The sequence below is a fragment of the Gavialis gangeticus genome, unplaced genomic scaffold (assembly GCF_001723915.1).
Source record: "Gavialis gangeticus isolate Ggan-Ray unplaced genomic scaffold, GavGan_comp1, whole genome shotgun sequence".
NCBI classification, from domain to species: Eukaryota; Metazoa; Chordata; order Crocodylia; family Gavialidae; genus Gavialis; species Gavialis gangeticus.
The window spans coordinates 46589957-46602935 of record NW_017728994.1 but is presented as its reverse complement, the minus strand read 5'-3'; positions in this window follow the sequence as shown (position 1 = coordinate 46602935).

Below are 12979 nucleotides of genomic sequence, written 5' to 3'. Positions count from 1 at the left end.
CCTTATAGATGCAGAGACAGCACTAGTTGATATTTGTGCACAAAACCTCCCTATGGGAAAATGTCATTTTGTCCACAGGAAAGTTTCCCTTGGGAAATGCTGTAGCATCCTAGAGAAGTGAGACTGGAAGAGATCTCCAGAGGTCACATCTAGTCCAACCCTCTGCCCGAGGCAGGATCAGCACTGTCCAAACCATCCTATACAAATCTATCGTCTTACTATTTTGATTTTCATTTTTTTGCTACTTTCTGATGGGGAAAATCCAAGTCAAAACTGGGGGGAAGTATTCCAAACAAAATCAGAGTTTTTCAGCCTCCCGCCTGCTCGCTCCAGGCAGCAGAATTCAAGGTCACACCCCGAAGCCAAAACAAAATAAATGAGTGTTTTCCCCACCGGGCTCAGCTCTCAGACCCTGCTCTGGATACACTCCCATGGGTCCATCTGCACTTCGAGGGCCTGCCACCTATCTCCTGGGTGCTCTGAGTAACATGTTGGCACGTCTGGCTCATGGTCACCTCCTGATTCCTGCTAATCTCTCTCCACCCCATAGGTGTGCATGACCCCCTCTCCTTTATAATGGACTCAGTGGTGCACGGGTCAAACTAGCCTTCTGCAATTTGATCTGTTAGCCATCCCTGGCAATGTCTGGCTTGTATCTCCCCGCCTGGCAGGCTGTTTTGAATTCTAGCTAAAAACCTTAACTCAAGTGCGGTCATATTAACTTGGGTGTGGAAATAAGTTGGGGTATTGGAGGTGCTGGCAAGATGCTCAAGAAGACGAGATTTTGTTTTACGAATCTGAATGAGAGACGTACATTTACCTAGAATGACCGCAGAACTAATGACACACGGTCTTTGGACTATTTGGATTATTTTTGCCTCGTGCTGTGTTTTTAAAAACAATATGCATCATCTAGCAAATCAGTGCATCAGTGGGCATCACTGCCCTTCTCGAGGATAACAACCCACAGCTGCTGCCAGCTCGGGGAGACCCTCCCTTAGCTCAGGGAGCTGTGCCGCAGGGCTGTTTGAATGGTGATGGCCCAGGGGCTGGTCCACCATTGCCCCTCACAGATGGCAAAGTTTATCAAATAGATCCAAACTGGGGGCAGGGGTGGGGGCAAGTCCCCTAGTTTTGGCAGGGATCCCAGCGGTCAGTTCCCACCGCGCCAGTCTGAGCAGGGCCAAAAGTCATTGTGTTGGTCCCTGGGTGTGGACCGGACCTCTGTGATGGTGACCCGTGACCCTTTGAAATGGTGCAGGAGGGGAGAGTCACTAGCTAATTAATTAATTAGCTGGAAGGTTCCTTGCCACTCTCCAGGCCTACTGAGAAGGGAAGGGACCTGCCAAAACACCTTCATGATGCATCACGGCTCTGTCCCACCCCAGAGAGCTCGGGCCAGGGCCCTTGGGCTCGAACCTCACGGTCCCCATACAGCCGCAGCATGCATGAGCAGAGGTTTTCTTCTTATACAGTGCCCACCCCCTTGGCCTCTGTCAGCCTGCATCCGGGTACCTCTAGACCCACTTGGAAATCCCCCCAGCCTCTGCCCCTCCTCGGTAAGCTCCTGTCCCTGTCACTTAAAATGCCAGTGCCCACTCCTGTGCCTCGTTGCAAGGTTTTTGTCTGGTCAAAGCTAAGCACTCTGCTCTCTGTCAGCTGCTCCTGGTCCCGTGGCTCCTCTTCCACAGCCCGGCAGGCTGGTTTGAACTCTCCCCAAAAACATCAACTCCGGGGTGGAAATGTTAACACAGGCGTGGAAATAACTTTCAGGGGTGCTCGAGAAGTCTTGATTTTGTTTTCCGAGTCTCAGAGACCCACATTTAAGTGTAATGACTGCAGGACTAAAGCGGCGACATCTTTTGATGATTTCTGCCTCATCTGTTGGGTCTTTTTGGTGCAATCTAGGATCTAGCAAATGAATGCACATTCCAGTCAAGTGATATTTCTTTTTTTTTTTTGGCTTTGATCTTAAACTGAAGAATCCAGCCCTAGGCTTATTAGCAAAGCTTCTAGTTCCTTTTTACCTGCGGACAGCTATGCGTTGTGTCACGTCTGACGATGCACCACACCATTTACCCCTGCGTTTTCAAAATCCTGGGTCTGTCCCGCTGGCACTCTGGCACTCCTGGCTTCCTGTCAGCCCTGTCTTCTCTCAGGGCACCCCACATGGCTGGGGGGCTTGGGTGGAGGGTGGGAGCATGATTTCCAATGCTGGGAGTGCCGCTGGCTCCGGTGCTCGGAAGCAGGGATGCTTTGAAATGGGGATGCCCCCCTCTCCATGCAGGCCCCGGCATTTGGAAACCTAGAGCTTGCGAGCTGGGGGCTGTTCCTGTCTCTGCCACAGATGCCCCGCGTGACCTTGCCCAGGTCACTTGCTCGCACGCTGCCTCCATTTCCCCCCGTGCAAAACAGACAATAACCCTCCTCTGCCCACTCGGTATAGCAAGCGCGTCGATTCTTCCTCGGCATTTGTACAGCAGTTATCACAGCCAAGCCTCGCTCTTGCTGGGCCCTCCGGTTGCAGGTATAATACAAATGATTGTCATAGCTTAGTTTCAGCTCCCGGAAAATGTCTTCCTTTCACAGATCTGTCTTTCTCCACATCATTCCTCCGGCTGCCTTTGGCTTTATGGCATTGTGCTGGGGGAATTTCTATTGGCTTCACTTTGTGACCCGTTTCTCCTCATCGAAAACGCACGTGTATTAGTATTATTTTCCCCCCCACACGCACTTTTGCTTTTTTGTGCCGCCTGCCAGGCCAAGCCCCAGCGCTGCGTCCCCCCAGCATCTGGGCTGCCCTGATATTTATCGGTGGAAGCCAAACGCGGCCGTATGATTTGTGAAATCAATCACACTTAATTGAAGGCTGATGGCTTTCACATGTGAGACTGCCACATTCCTTTCATCTTTATCACATTCCCTTTCTCCCCGGGTTTTGTGTGACAAGATACGGCAGAGGGAGAGGGGAAAGGCCGGCGACCTCCGACCCAGATATAATTGGAAAAAGAAGGTCAATGTCCCCTTTCTTTCCTCGGTTAGATCAGTTTGCATTTCATTCCGCTCCAGACGAACGCCCGCGTGCACATACGCGCCCCTCCACGGGCACATGGGCACATGCGCACGCATGCACGCACACATGCCCATGGATGTGTGCATGGACCCACAATGTATGTGCACACACATGTAAATCCAGTCTCCCTCTTCCTCCTGCTGGTACGTGAGGGCCTTTGCCGTTTTATCCCAGCTAGCTGGCACCACCACCGTTACCACCTGCCTTCCGCCGCCCGTATCAGGGCTCCGGGCTTTGGGTACGAGCCAAAGGCGCAGCTGCTGCCTGCCTAGCAAAGAATCAGGGGAGATATAAGTACCGTATTATCTCGCATACAATGCGCAACCCCCTCCCCCACCAAAAAAACAACCCCAGCTGCTGCAAATCCAATGCACGTTATATTAGAGAAATACAGTAAGAAAAATTTCTGCTGACTGCAGGCAAAAGTGCAGGCAACACCTGCATACCACGCAGGGATCTGGCTCTGCTCCCTCCCTGCTACAAAGAAGGATCTTTTTACCCTTCGTTTTGCCTTTCAAAAACAAAGTGCCAGTTATACGCTGGGGCGCGTTGTATATAAGAAAATAAGGTGCACAGCAGCACCCAAATTCGCACAGGCCGCAACCTTATATCCGAGGAGGTATGGAGCCAGCATTACAGCTGCCTCAGGCCCAGATAGAAATCATTAGCAATCCCCTTGATTTGAAGACGATCCCTACCATGGACCATTGATGGGTCTTGAGGTGGCTTAGGAGCCCGGTCCCTGAGCCACAGATGCACGTGCAGAAGTCACAGAGGAGAGAGTAGCCCAGAAGCCAGGATTTCTCTCCTTTTCCTTCCCCCACTCTCTCTTCTTTGCTTCCAGGGCAAGACACTTCATCTTGATGCTGCCTCTTGGTGGCGGTGGCGGTGCCATCGGAGTCAGTGGCAGACAGCTCTTGATGTTGGCATCCATCGTCTTGAGGTTGCCTTGAGGTCCTATCGCCAGGACCGATCTCTTTGATGTCGACATTGGTTTGATTTCAGAGCTGAGCTTTGGCCCCGGGTGTGCGGCCTTGCTCTGCGATCATTATTCCTCTTCCCATCAGTCCTGTTGCTATCAGGTTCCTCCTTCACATTGGACCCTTGAATCTTACCTTTGTCCAGAGGACAGATCTGATACCGAACTGGTCCACTCTGCTTGGTCCCAGCAGGAGCATTGGCACGGCCCAGTCAAAATCCAGAGGGCATCACTTTGCTGGGCTGCCAGGTTGGCAAAGGTCTAAGGGCACGTCTACACGTGTGCATTTACTGCACAGTAACCAAAATTAATGCACAGTACAGGCACGCATCTACATGTGAAGGCCTGTACCGAGACTTATGCCTACTTGAGCAAACATTTGATACCTGCATCATGCAGGTATCAAATTTATACCCGATTAGTTACTGCGCAGTAATACACGTGTAGGTGCTTTGCTGCACAGTAGCACTGTGCTTGTGGACTGACTTGGGACGAACTTGAGTCCCAAGTCAGTCTACACACAGCATTAATGCTCTTTAACGCCTGCACGTGTAGACACTGGCCTATTCCTGCTTACTGCGCAGTAAATTTAAGCCGGTGTACATGCATGTGTAGACATGCCCTAAGAGTCTTATTCTTACTTATTCAGGAGACTGGATGGGCACCTAGCTGGGGTCACTTGACCCCAATTGTCTTTCCTGCCTGGTGCAGGGGGCTGGACCCGACAATCTTTGAGGTCCCTTCCAGCCTCGCAATTTATGAATCTATACCTGTGCGGGGTCTGTCCTCGGCACACCTTTCCAAGCAGCGCTGCTGACTCCAGTGCGAGCCGGGCCAACAGTCCTGCCACAATCTGTAAAGCTGTTGCCCAGCTCAGATGCCTCCATCATAGCAAGAGACCAGCAGAGCTGGTTGCAAGTAACACCAGAAGCAGGCTGGTCTGGGCTCATGCTACCGCCGGAGCCTGGCTCTCATGCCCCAGGATGCCCATGGGTGGATGGGTCCTCCAAACGGCACCAACAGCTCATTCTGGGTAGCCCCAAATAACAGTAACCAGTCTCCTAGCAGCTTGGTGTCAACCTCCCTCCCTTGTGACACAGACTGACTTGCCTTCCCTGAGCTAGGCCAGCAGGAAGCTAGGATCAGGACTGACCCTTGACCTTTGACCTTGACCGTGCCCCTATGTCCTTGAGCAACTCACAGCAGGCCGGAGATGCTGCTGCGCCCCTGGAGCTGCCTGTGAAAACCCAATGAGCATAAAACCCCCCAGAAAAGAAAGTGGGAAAGTTTTCCCCCCAAACCCCCAAATCTGGTGCACAAAGGGATGATGGGTTTTGTTGGCTGGCTGGTTGGGTTTTTGCAAAAATAGACAGGACATCATCTCTAGCAACCCCCAGGGATGGATGTGTCTGGAGAGCAGATTTGGACCAGCTCCCCGTGGGAGCAGAGATGCCCTCGCCCCAACGGGTCCCCGGCGGGATGGGAGATTGCTGTACCTGGCATCTGCAGAGCTGCATCGCCGGCCCTCACCTTGCCTCCCTGGGGGAAGAGGTTTCCCCATAGTCCTCCCCTGTTCTCCGGGGGGGCATTGAGCCGTGCCGTGTAATGGAGGGGGATAAATCTGCCCTTCTCAGGATGGCGTGCAGGAACTCTGGCCTGGCTCTTAACCCCTTTAGAGAGCACCTGATGATGTGAACTGATGCACCTCTGATTTTGTTAGTCCCTAAGGGGCACCCTATGCATCGGCCTGGCCCCCTCCCTCCCTGTTAAACGAGACCGGAGCCGTTAAACGCCATCTCCAGGCTGGGGCTTCGCCGCCGCTTCTGCCCAGCGCCTCGTGGGGCCGAGATCGGACCCTCGCACGGCCTGCCTGGTCCCCCCCGCTCCCCACATCCCTTCCTCCCCCTCTGCCAGTGCTTATCGGCAGAGCTGCCCTTGTCATATAAATCTGAACATAATTCTCTCTTTCCTGTTAAGCTAAAGAAAATAAACGTGTACGGCTGTTACTGGAAGCCAAGCTATGGGACTGCTCTAAATTCTCTTCTTATTGAGTCTGGGCTGAAAATCATTCAATTCTGCTGAGGACACACATATACACTCGCCCAGGCAGGGAGGGAGGGAGCGGGAGAGCGGACGCCGGGTGTATAAATATCTCCAGCTCTCTAGATAGTCGGCAGATTTATTCCACTGCCAAGCCTGCAGAAAATTGACTTGTTTCATGGAGGCAGGCTATTGACACATTACCGCAAGGAGGGTTAGGAGAGAAAGCAGTGAGGCTGGCGCCCCTCTATTATACGATAATGTAATCAGCAGTGTGGGAAATGACTGTGGGTAAAACGGCATCGCTGACATTTATATTAGAGGATATTGATGGCAGGAGCTGTGACCACATCTATCCACCCGCCCGTTTGCCAGGATTGACACAGAAGGCTCTTGTTGGCTGGATTTCCTCTCTCTCTCTCTCTCTCTCCCCTTCTTCTTAGCTCGGTTGCTTGCTGCTGTCACGGCAGATAGATAATTGAAAAATAGATCTCACCTTTCCAGCAAACAGGAGTGGTCCAGGCAATTACTGCAGAGGTTATCTACTCAATCTCGGGGCCTCGTCTCCGAGAGAGATTCAGAGGAAATTGGATTTTACATGGATGTTTTATTCTGGAAGGGCTTTAGTATAAATACAGGCAAGGAGACGCAGCCGGGATGCAGGGCTGAGTGTCACACACTCGCACACACACACATGCACGCATGCTCGCGGAGCCGAGCTGGCTTTGACAGAGGCAGTCTGTTGTCGGAGCAGTGCTAATACCATTCAGCAACCCTCTAGGGCATTGCTAGACAGGATATTTTTTTTCATGTCGTTGTTTTGTGGTAGGGTTGGGATTTTTTATTTTTTTCCCTCCCTCCCCCCCCCGTCTTTCATTTTTTTTGGAGGGGAGGGGGGGTTTGCTTTGTTTTAATCGGAGGCTAAAAGAGGTTAAGGTCTTCCCAGTCTGGAGAAATAAAAGGGCTCGGTCCCAGAGGAAATAAAGGCGAAAAGAGCGTTGGGGGATGACCGGAGGGGGGAGAGGGCAGCACGCGGGCAGCCTCCCGGGAAGGCAAAGGGATGCCGTTCGCCCTTGGGGATGGCATAAGCCTCAAGGTCATTCTCCCACGTCAGACCCGCGGCAGCTCAAGGGCAGAGGTCTGGTTCTGCCCAAAGTCGGGGTTTCCCCCAAGGTCCATCGGGGCGCGCTGGGCAGCTCGGGGGCTCCGCAGGGATTTAGGAGCCTGTGGCTCTTCAGCCAGCCGTTCGAGAAGAGACAGGCCCAGCCCCGTTCCCCCTCTCCCGGTGCACGAGGTGGCTTCGGGGGAGATCAGGCAGCCCAGGTAAGAGCTGGCATGTGGCATGATATGAGCTGCCCGTTCTCAGCCTCATTTGCCGTGACGGGCGGTGGGTCTGAACGCCAGGCCCCGGCAAAAAGGGACGCAGAGGTGTGCTGCCGGGCACCGGCAGAGCGGCATGTGGATTCAGGGAGCCTGGAGTCATCATCGTCATCATCATCATCATTATTATTATACATCGCTCTTCAGGGCTGTCAATCCAGCCCCTTTCACCAGCACTACATTCACTTTTAAAAGAAGTTTTAAAGAGAAAATTATTAACGATCATCCTACTAATCACCTTGATTTTTGGTGCTATTTTGTGACGTGCATCTAAGCAACACATAACGTGTACAAGCGCTCCTTGCTGTTATTCCTTCCACCACCTGAGAGCCCAGGGAGAGCACAGGACGCTCCTTCCCCGTGTTCACCGTAGCGGAGATCATCCAGTCATCGAAATCCCAGTGCCGCGGGGCGGGCAGGGAGCTGTGGGCTCACATCCAGTCCAACCCCTGCTCCAGGCAGGGTCAGCCCTGTCCAAACCACCCCAGACAAACCCATCATCTCACCTTTCAGTAACCAGAGTGGGTCTAACCTGGAACCAGGTCCCCTTGAGTTTTGAATGACCTACCTTATTTCAGAGATTCCCATCGATGCTGTTTTCGGAAGGACCCTGCTCTTCCAACACGGCCAGTTTCCCGCTGTGATCTCCCCCAGCCGTGATCCTGCTGTCACTCTTGCCATTATTACTGCTTTTCCTAGCAGGACCTGAGTTGCACCCCCTGGTGCTAGGCGCTGCACAAATCAGAGTGAAAACACTGGCCCTTGCCCCAAAGACCTTACACTCTGTACACGTGATGCTTTAATGCGCATTAGCCTAAGTCCATGCACATTAAGGGCATGTGTCTACATGTGCTCATTCTTAATGCATATTAAAAATGGCAAATTTAAGCTATTCAAACCTACATTTCATACCTGCAAATGTAAATTTAGGCGTGAATAGTTAACGTGCATTAATGCACATGTAAGACACATTAAAGCGCATTAACGCTGTGTGTGTGGACTGACGTGGGATAACTTTAGTTCCAAATCAGTCCACACACACAGTGTTAATGCGCTTTAACACCTGCATGTGCAGACACCTGCCTAAATCTGCTTAATGCACATTAAATTTAGATGCACTTAAATGCACATGTACACACAACCTACATGTAATAATGGTGGTATATGGGCTCTGCTGCGCTTGGAGCTGTACGTTTCTGTATTTATCCATTAGATTTATGTCATGCTTTTGCTAAAAGACTCAAGGCAGCTGCATGCGCCTGCAGGGAAACAGTCTCTGCCCTCAGGGAGCTTTTGATTGGAAGAGGCAAGACACGCAAAGGAAATACGATTAACCCGCTCATCCGGAAGGGAAACTGAGGCACACAGGAGCAAAGTCATTGCCTCAAGGTCACGCAGGGAGCCAGTAGCAGAGCAGGGACTAGAGCCAGGTGCAATCCAGCGAGCTAAATGACCCTGCTGCTATCTAGGTGTGATGGCCAAAGACCTGGAGTGGCCGTGACGTCTCAGTGGGGGGACGATGGGAAGATGGTGGAGAGGTGCGTTGGCTTGGCCCTGCCTGTGCTTTCCCTGCTCTGTGGAGAAATAAAGGACGTCTCTCACCGGGGCTGTCAATCCAGCCCCTTTCACCAGCACTAAATTCACTTTTAAAAGACGTTTTTAAGAGAAAAGATTGAAAAGGGATCAGGTGGGTGGCGCGGTGGCCCGGGAGACAGGCTTTTGCAAAGGGCCGCACTCGGACACCTGTTTCCTTTCCAGCCACAGAGACTTTGCTCCCGATTGACCCTAGAGCACCAGCTTGGAGCAGACGGCCACGGTCACAGGCCTGGCAGCGCCCAAGAGGAGGTGAACGCAAAGATATCCCGTCCTCCCCCTCTACCAGCTGGGGGTTGGCAGGTGGATCACTTGGGGGCTTTTTTTCCCACCAAGCCGGACCTGAACCCCAGGCCAGGTGGAGGTGACATGGGCTGGCTCCACCAGCCTTCAGCCAGGGAAGGTTTCAGGGTGGAAATCCACGTTTTTTCCACATGGGAGATCCATTTTATGCTGAATTTTGAAAGCGCCGGCAGTGATGGGGGCTGTGCTCAGCTGCCATCCCCTCCCCGTCTCCCCATCGCTTCACCCTCCGACACGACACCAGAAATCAGGACCAAAGGAGCCAACTTCACCATGACTCCAGCCGAGAGGCCCCTTATGGGAGCAGGATGCTGCTGTGCTCAGTGCTACACAGGCCTAGGATGTTGTGCTCTGAGCAGGGAGGGGATTAGCAAGGTGAAGGGACTTGCCCAAGGTCATGTGGGCAGTCAGTGTCAGGACTCCCTTGCCCCAGCCAGGGCAGGGCAGGCTGGCTCCTGGGTGGTGGGGGCGTGCGTATCAGCCATGTATCCATGCCTTCACCCCAAAGGGAAAGCCTCGTCCTGCATTTCCTGGGGTCCATCACAAGCGACACTGAGGCCCGTGCAATGCAAGGCAGCCCCGCTTGAATGCGGCCCTCGCCGCCCGTCAGGAGCTTTTTCGCACTCTCCTCTACCTGTCCCCTGATGTCAGCGCCGGCAGCTCACGTCACCCGCGCTGATCAAATCATCCCTGACACACTCAGCCGCACCTGCCGAGTCTCCCGGGGCCCCGGGCGAGCAGGACCGCAGGTGTGCGCGCGACCGGCTCCGACGGGCCCAGGATGTCGCCAGCCCGCCTGGCGAGCTCAGGCCCGGGCTCAGAGCCTGGCGCTGGGCTGGGGACCGGCCCGTTCATTTCCACACTGACTCGGAGGATGCTTTCAATGGGTTGAAACGCTGCAGGGGAAATGACGAGAAGAGGGTGAGCTGCCTCCTGCACCCGGCTTGAAATGAGACGGTTTGCCTTTTTCTTGCTTCTAACTATTGTAGGAAATACTATTTTGGAAGGGTTTGGGACCTTCTAATACTAAATTATTAGTACCATTTTAGGAAATGCTATTTTGGAAAGCTTTGGGAGCTGGTTTCTTTGTTTGTTTGTTTGTTTGGGTTTTTTTTAAACAATTTCCTCCCGTGTTTTCTTTGGCCCCAGGGAATAAATGAATGAAATTCTGGGCTTCATTTTTAGTTTTTCCCCCTTTTTGCTTATTGTATTGACTCCCAGAGCTGTGGGGCTGGGAGGGACCTGCAGAGGTCACATCCGGTCCCAGCCCTGCCTGAGGCCCCGTCCAAACCAGCCCAGACAAACCCCTCATCTAAACTTAAGCAAAACTGCCTTCAACCTGAAGGTATCCCACCTGAACCTGGCACGGGGAGAGCAGGGGCCAAGAGGTCCAGGTTCCCCAATGCCCAGAGACCTTCATAGGACCCCCACGGCTCGCGGCTTTCCCATCTAGGCCAGACCAGGCCAGACGCCGGCGGGATGGGCACCCTGGCTGAGATCAGATGCCCGGGCCTGTCCCGGCTGCAAACACGCATGCTATTTTTGGAGGCATGTTTAATTAGCCCCAGCTCGACCCTTCTCCACCAACGCCGCATCTCTGCAGGCTTTTCAAAGATGACGTGCATCGGGCAGCGCATTTTTAAACCTCTCCCACCCCCACCCTGGGCTCCAGACCTGTCGTCCCCCTGATCCCCCTCTCTGCCCCACTCCCGGTATCCATTTCACCCCGGGCAGGAGGGGCGAGGGATGCCGGGCGGCTCTCAAGAGCCGTGGCATTGATCAATAGCCCCCCGATTGCAATCCGACCTGCCAAACTTTACGGCCGTAACCCAATCCCCGCCGGGCCCTGAGCGACCGGCTGCGCTAAGAGGCGTGACGCAGCCCCTCGCATATCCGCCTTCCCGAGGGCTCCCCTGATGCAGGAGGACCCCGTGGAGATTTACGAGGCCCGGGCACTTCCTGGAAGTGTTCTCCCGCAGCGTCTCACGCCTACAGACGGCAATATCCTGCAGACGGTAGAGCCGGGCCTTGGGGAGTGAACCCCAAATGGAGCTGGTCAGCCAGGCCAGGCGTTGGGAAAGGCAGTGTCAGCTGCAGATCAGCTGCCCTTTAGGGCTGGATAGACACCCCGGGTCTACTGCAGGTGACCTGGGGATCCTTTTTCACAAGGGGAGAGGTTGGCAGGAATGGATCTGCTTTCCTTCATCTCTTTTCCCATCCCCTCCTCTGCTGCTGTCTCGCACCCAAGACAGGGTTGAGTCTTATGCTCAAGCAAAATAACCCCCACAAAAAGCCACAAGGCCTCAAAGCATCTTGGAGACATGACCAAGACGGCTACAACCTGGATACCTGCTGGCTGCGATGCTCTGGCGACCTCCAGAAGCGGGGGAGCGAGCTTCTCCAGCCGGAGGTAGGGAGCTGTGCTCTCTAGCAGGGAGGTCTGTGACTTCAGGGGATGGCATGGGGCTGGAGGATCCTCACCACCCCCCGATCAGTGGGATAAGCAAGTTCCCTGCCCAGGAGCGTCGGGAAACGCTCTCCGAGGCTGAGTGGGAGAAGGCAGTGGGATTGCATCTGCTGCTGCACTGCGGCACAGGGTGCATGATCGCAGCACCCCTACTTCTGTGGGGGCAATGGACCTTGTCCATGTTTGTCCCACCTGGGGGGGTAGATAAAGACCCAGATGAACCAGGAGTCTCCTCCATTCATCCACCTACAACCATGCCAACCACAGGACTGTGCAAACCACCCCAGGCACATCCATTACCTAAACTCTTTGTAAAACTACCGTCAGCCCTTACACGGCACCGGGCATCTCACCTGAACCTGCCCCAAGGAAAGCAGAGGGACCGTGGGGCCAACGTCCTGCTTCTATAAATGGTTGTTAGTATAAACTCAAGAGATCCCAGGCAGAGGCCGTGCTCCTGCTAGAGAAGAAGGCAAAGCCCCCGTTGTGCACCAGTCACAGAGTCAATGAGTCGGGGGGACCTCGACAGATCATCGAGTCCGACCCCCACCATGGGCAGGAAGGAGCACTGGGGGTGGAGGGGTCATAAGACCCCAGCCAGGTGCCTGTCCAGGCTCCTCTTGAAGATCTCCAGGAAGGTGAGGGCACCACCTCTCTGGGAAGCCTATTCCGGGCTCTGGCCACCCTTACAGTGAAGCAGTTCTTCCTAATATCCAACCTAAACCTGTCCTCCCGCAGCTTGTGGCCATTGCTCCTGGTGACTCCAAGGGGGGCCCTGGGGAACAGACTGTCCCCAAGTCCCTGCGGCTGGCCCCTGATAAGGTTGTAGCAGCCACAAGATCCCCCCTCCATCTCCTCTTGCGGAGACTGAAGAGATTCAGGTCCCTCAGCCTCTCCTCATAGGGCTGCAACCATGCGAGTGGCCTCCTCTGGACCCTCTCCAGGTTCCCCACGTCCCTCCCGAAGTGCGGCGCCCAGGACTGGACACAGGACTCCAGCCGCGGCCTGACCAGCACCGCATAGAGGGGGAGCAAGACCTCTCGGGACCTGTTAGTGATCCCCCATTGATGCAGAACAGGGTGCGGTTGACTCTGCCTATTGCTTCGTCCTATTGGCGACTCGTATTCATCCTGGAGTCAATCCT